The sequence below is a fragment of the Buceros rhinoceros genome, unplaced genomic scaffold, assembly GCF_000710305.1.
Source record: "Buceros rhinoceros silvestris isolate BGI_N320 unplaced genomic scaffold, ASM71030v1 scaffold11682, whole genome shotgun sequence".
In the NCBI taxonomy this organism is placed as follows: Eukaryota; Metazoa; Chordata; class Aves; order Bucerotiformes; family Bucerotidae; genus Buceros; species Buceros rhinoceros.
In genome coordinates, this window is record NW_010400725.1 from 64,047 (window position 1) to 70,486 (window position 6,440).

Below are 6,440 nucleotides of genomic sequence, written 5' to 3' on the forward strand. Positions count from 1 at the left end.
TTCCTGCTCATTTATAGTCATCCAATCTCTCAAAACTTTTGTACAATTTCAAGCAATTAACATGGAAGACTGCTCTAATACCATCTACTCCTGAAGCCTGCATCTAGTCTACATACTACATACAGTCATCACCACCAGTGAGATGCAAGCAGTGTTGTCTAACCCCCCCTCATAGGGTTGTGCCTTGAACCTAAGGTCCAGTTGAGGTTTCTTCCCCCAAAATAAGAAACTTCAATAATCAAAATTGAACTCTAAGGATGAGATGCATCTCCGATACGGTTCAATAAGAACATATCTGTAAAGAAGGAACCTGTTGGTGCTGAAGACCCAACAACCACCCCCTATTTCCTTTGGTGGGTGCCACTTCAGACTTGCTCTAGTCTGATGCCATGGGCTGAATTCACATTTGCAGCTGGAGTCCTGAGCCAGGTCTTCAGTTTCATCTGAAAAGAGTCCAGTTTATGCACTCTAATACTGCTGTGTGGTGCAAATTGAAGTACAATAGGTGGGGAGGATCAGGAGATTAATTTTAGAAGTGCGCTTACGGTCTGAACAGGATTGCTGAGCTGTACCCACCATTAGAAAGGATGTGTTCCCTGGGCCTGCAGTGACCCCCACCAGGCTGTGTCAGAAATACCCTTGCTGTGTGGAGTTAGATTTGGATATTTGGGCAGTAGTTCCTTCTTGAGAGTGCAGCTGTATCTAGGAAGAAGTCTGGCTCTCCTCATGTAAGTAACACTTTCTGGACTTGCATGTCAGTAGGATTTCATCTCTTCCCAGTGTCTCAGAACTCTAAAGAACCCATAAACATGTCTTCAGGTAGCCGGTGGGTTTACAGCTGTGCTTCCTGTTCTCTGCCACCGCTTGCACAGGGACTTTGTCTGGAATTTTGTATAAACAGGGGAACTGAAGTGCTAGAGGCCAGTTCTCTAATTTATACATCCTCATGGCAGACATCTGGCTGTGTGTGAGGTGAAGCACACACGCCAGCATCACGTCGCAGCTTTATGAGTATGACTAGGACAGGTGCGGATGACCTGTGTGTGCCACAGTCGGCGGTACAATAGCTATAGAAACCTTCTTCTTACAGCAGTAGTTACTGATAAGAAAGATTGTGTTTGGATTATGTTTCATTCTTTTGTAACCTTAGAGCATCCTTACTATGCAAGTCACATGCAGTTAGGGTCTCTAGTCTTCAGTTTGGCTTTCTTGCCTGTGGGGTTTTTTTCAGGTGGCTTGAAATCTGCAGGGTTTGGTAAAAAGTTTTCATCTTTCACTAATATTCTGGTAGAAAAAAATTAAATCTAGAGATAAGTAGCTCCATCTTAAGCTGTCCAGTTTTTTAGAAGCATAGTTTGCTTATTGCTTGGACAAGTGCTACATCAGCCATGTGAGGACTGCAGGCCCATGGAAGGACTTAATAATTTTTTGTTTGGTTGCTTAATAATTTTTTTGCTGGTTTGCTCTGTATTTTGGTACTATATTTTTTTGTGAAGTTGTTCTGCTGACAGTATATGGGTTGACACTTTATTTCCTCCCTCCTGTTGTTCTCACAACTGTGGTTATTGGTTTTCTAATTTTGCAATCTTTTTGAATACAAGCAATTTTCTGTACCTACAGTCCAGTATTTGACTGTACTGAACTGTATTTAATTCTTTTTCTTGTGGTGCTAGAAGCATTGCATCAAACGTGAAACAATTACATTATTGTGTTATATTATACATTAACTAAAAAAGACTAGAGAGGACCAGTTGCGTGCAGGGTGTTAAAAAGAGTTCAAAATTTGGTTTTGATGTGATCATCGAGAGGAATATAGTGGAGCATTTGAACAGTACTTTGATACCCCCTTACACTGGAGAAAGGAGAGAAAGCAAAAAGAGAGTCTGAAGCCAGGCAGGCAGGAGAATAGGCTGCTGTAGTTCAGGCCATTGGTGGTCGAGACTTTAGCAATGCAAGGAAAGAGAAATAATTTGATCTTACAGGTGTCCTGCAAGAGGAAGGTGCGCACCCTTGATAAAGCCTGCCTGTGTAGACTGGCGTAGTGTCAGGGACAACAGCAGCGAGGATCAGGAGAGTAGCTGTGCTAAAGGGAGGCAGAAGGGAAGGAAAGCAGACAGGTTTTCTTCTGACCGTGTTATATGGGTGGTAGCAGGGAAACGCTGTAAAGAATGTTACAGAAGAATATGCTAAGAGGTATATATGTCTCACCGAATATGAGAAAAATGGAATTATCTTCCCATTTTAGGAGAAGAGACCTCCACAAATCTGACCCAACTAACATTGTGGGGAGCCTTAGATCTTGTGACCCAGAAGATTTCACCGCAGTGACAGAGGGCTGCCAATAAGCAGAGTGCTTTGGATGCCAAGTGCTAGCGTATGGCCGAAAGGGAAAAAGGAACTTGGGATATCTTAGTTTGTAGGACTGGATCAATTCACACTAATTCCCCAAAAGAGTTAAACATTTTCTGGGGTTAAAGTGAATCAGAATCCGTACGCTGTGTACTGGAAATTCCCTAAATGATTTCAGTGGTCATTAAGAAAAGGGAAATGGTTCTTTTCTGAGTAGGAGATGGTAGGAGACAGAGGAGCAGACACCAAAACAGAGCCATGGCTGAGTATTTATAACTCAGCTGACTCTGTCCCCAGATTGCAGGATTCCTGCCAGCTGAGAAGAGGACGGACTTTCCCAATGGCTTTGTCTGTTGAGGGGGGTCTTGTCAGTAACCATTGCAACTGGCAACACCAGGGGCTGAGATAGGCACGGTTCTCTTGGGAGTACTGCGTGCAGTTACGTACAGCGTGGGCCAGGATAGGTAGAGCTGCTGGCAGAATGTGCTCTGCTGGTGAACAGCTCCTCAGCTCTTCTGCACTCACCTCATTCCCACTCCTGTGCCCCTGGGCTTACTCAAGGTTTTTGTCTCTTCAGTCACAGACCTTACCAACATACAAGGCCTTAACTGGTTATTTGAAATTTAATTCAAGTACTGGATTGTGTATTTTAAACAGTGACTAAACTTAACAAAGTCCACAGTTGCAGCCTGCTATTACCCATGTGCTTGTTTCCATTTAAGTCAGTAATACAGGAATTAAATTTAGTTTAACTAGAACAAGTACTATGTTTAGACCTATATTTTCCAGTCATGATTTAGTGACTTTTTAACTCATGGTTTGTAGGCCTCTGCGAGTCCGTGGATTATTTTCGACAGATTTGAGAAAAATAAGAAAAAGTAACCCTCTTATCAGTGGGCTTAAACTGACCTTGTAAACTGCAGGGATGTTTGCACCTACATGGAAGCATTTCAGACATCTGCAAGTAAAAAAATTTTTTAAGGTTGTAACCTAGAGGAACCTCTGATTTTATTTCTTCGCATTGCTTCTTTTCTGAGTACTGTTTGCCTCCTACTAAGGTCTTGCCGTCATCCCTCCGTCCCTGACTGGCTGTAGGATTTCTACTGTACTGAGAAGAATTAGAACGTTATCTGTCCCAAGGTAGTTTCTGCTCCAAATCAAAGGCAAATTTTGCCTTTGAAGTAGGGAGAGGACAAAGACTTCAGGAGTGCTGATGCTGTTCACCTCACTACCCCAACCTGCAGTGTTTCCTCAGTCCCGCTCCTCCTCCTCCCTGTTGTTGCCTCTGCCTACTTTCTTAGCAATTTCTCCTTGATGCTATGGATAGATGAAGCTTTTTTGACTGTTTTATTCCTAATATTCCTGGAACCATAATCTTTCTAGGCAGCACTCTACTCCCCCATCCACCCTGTCTCTGGTGTTAAAGATGTCTGAGGTATTCTAGAAGATTCCTCTACAAATGAAGATCTTCCCAATACAGGTTTTTGCTTCACTGCTGTTCTTCTGGTCATGATATCACTTTGCAAGCTCAGTGCAGACTGCTGTCAGCCTAGAATAACCCATCATTCCTGGCCACCCCGCCACGGTTTAACCTTCCAGAGGCTGACACTCCCACATGCACTGTGCAGAGGTTCTTTGCTGCTTATTTATGGGAATGCGTTTCCACTTTTAGTTTATGCCACATAACGGCATATATTTAATGCGAATTTCCTCTTTGTAGTGAATATTTTAGAATATGTAGAGGTCTTTGAGTGTTTTGGAATGAAAATTATGGTGATGGGTTCAGAATTTAAAGCAAATCCGGCCTGCAATTAAACACAAACCCACAGCAGTAGCTGCTGGACTGAGCTCACCATGTAGTTTCCAAACACGCTGACAGCAGTAGGAATCGTGGTTTATAAAAAGCTGCCAGCAGTGCTGAGCTGGTGAAGAGAAAGAGGAAGCTGCAACGGGAAAGAGAAAAAAAGCACAACCAAAGGCAACTTCACTTCTCTGCCTTTACCGTTTTTAAATAGACTTGGCTCTAAGTTGCTGTTGAGGGTGCTGTGAAGAGTAACAATAACCTCACCAACTGAGAGCCCCCCCATATCACCCTTTTCTGAACCCCACCTGCAAACCACGACCTGGTTCTAAGGGATTTCTTAATGGTTTCGTGCATACGTGTGTGTCTATAAGCATGAACACACACCATGTTGCCAAAGCTGTTGCTCAATAGCATGCCAGTAAAGAGAGTTTGCGAGAGCGGCTTTTGCCATTTTACTCCTCTTTTGCTTGATACGCTGAGCTGTTCTCTTGAGATTGTTTCCTGATGTTTCCATCCACTTCAGGCTGTGGACTTCACTTGATAATTCTTCTTGTCCTATGAAAAGTGACAGGCTGCTTCTCATCCTCAAGCCACCAGTAGCAGGAAATCATCTGAAAGGCACTTCCACCAGAAAGGCACTATGACTGCGTTGACTTGTGCTGGCTGTGGGGACTATGGGAAGATGCTCTTGAAGAGCTCAGCTGGGGACTGCGGGCAGACTCCTCTCCCTTTGGGAAGGCAGTCTAGCTGACCAGAGGTTCTCTAGGCAGCAGGCAGGCCTCCCGTGAGGTTGTATGTGTCTTGGGTCTTACTACAAGTGCTAAGCCTGGTGACGGAAGATACGCTGCATCAAAGGGAGAGTGTAACTGCCAAGCTAAACCCAGAAAGCAGAGGAATAATGTGAGAAAGGCTGATTATTAAAATTAGTTGGATTAGAGTCTCCTTTATTTTCTGTCATTCTGGATCTCATCTTTGATTCTGTGCACTTTAGTGAGATGGAATTACCTTTCAGTAGAGCTGATTAGAAGACTTCAGGAAGAAGGAGACATTGCAGAGGGAAAGACCTTCGGGGCTCTGCAGGGTAACGGCATTTTGTGTTCACTGTACGGTTAAGCTCTCTGCAGGAAGGACCTGGCAGTCTCGCTGCGTGTTCATTGCTCTGGATCCAGACACAAAGAATCAAAAGGAACACCATACAAAGATGTCAAGAGCTGTTGTAGTAGCTGTGCTAGTCCTAGGAATAGGTCTGCCATTGGCATGCCTGGAAGAATTGGGCATGATCCTCGAGGCCAAACTGAGGACATGTTTAATCTGCAATCAACCTGTAATGTTGCAGAATGGGTCACAATGCTAGCCAGCTCTCCTCTGTAAGTGGGAGGCAACAGTCAGTAACAGAACACATGAATCCCATGACTTCCCAGCAGCTAGATTGCTGAAGGTGGTGGCAAAGGGTTGTTTAAGCACCTAAACTTTATAAGAATTATTTCCTTCCCTCTGGCATTGACTTTTTGGCACAAAACCTATTAGCACATTTGCTTGTAGTGCCTGAGATACCAGTAACCCAGGTGTAGCTCTGGTGCCAGAGCCCTTTATATTTAGCAAGCAGCTGTGAGTTGGTAGTCGGATCTGCAGTGGTCTTTTTTTTTTTTTCCTTGCTGTAACATTAACATCAAATCTTCAGGAGGGACAACGCTAGAGTTACTTCCTTTTGCAAGTCACCTCTTGATGATGAAAGGATAGCCTAATGCATGTGTATTCTTCCTCAGAACACCCTTCAGAGAACATTCCCCATTTCTTCCTATTCCCATTTTACATGAGGTCAGAAAAGACCAGGCTTTGCGTTATGGCCAGTATGTGTAGGCTTGGAGAGAGACACTGTGCAGCTCCCTTCCCATCCAATAAATACACTTAGTTCTTTTGCAACGTACGCAAGCCTGGTGTCACTCCCACTGCCTTCCTGCTATCGTAGAAAGATAAGTTTCCAAATATTTTTCTGTTTATTCGCCTGATCCAATCAGTTCTTAGAAAGATCAAAACTGGATGCAGTTATTACAGTTACTCATAAAACCACGATTCCTAAGACAAGAATAGTGAACAGATCCACAGCACCTTCATGGTCAGTCATCACCAAATGGTCTAGATACGCTTTCAAAGAAACAAGGACAAATTTTTCACCTTGTCCCCAAACGACTACATCTGTCTTGGTGTTGGGAACATGACTGATGAAAGACGCTTGACTGAGACATAAAAATAACCCAGATCAGGAAGTCATTATCATGCTGTTTCA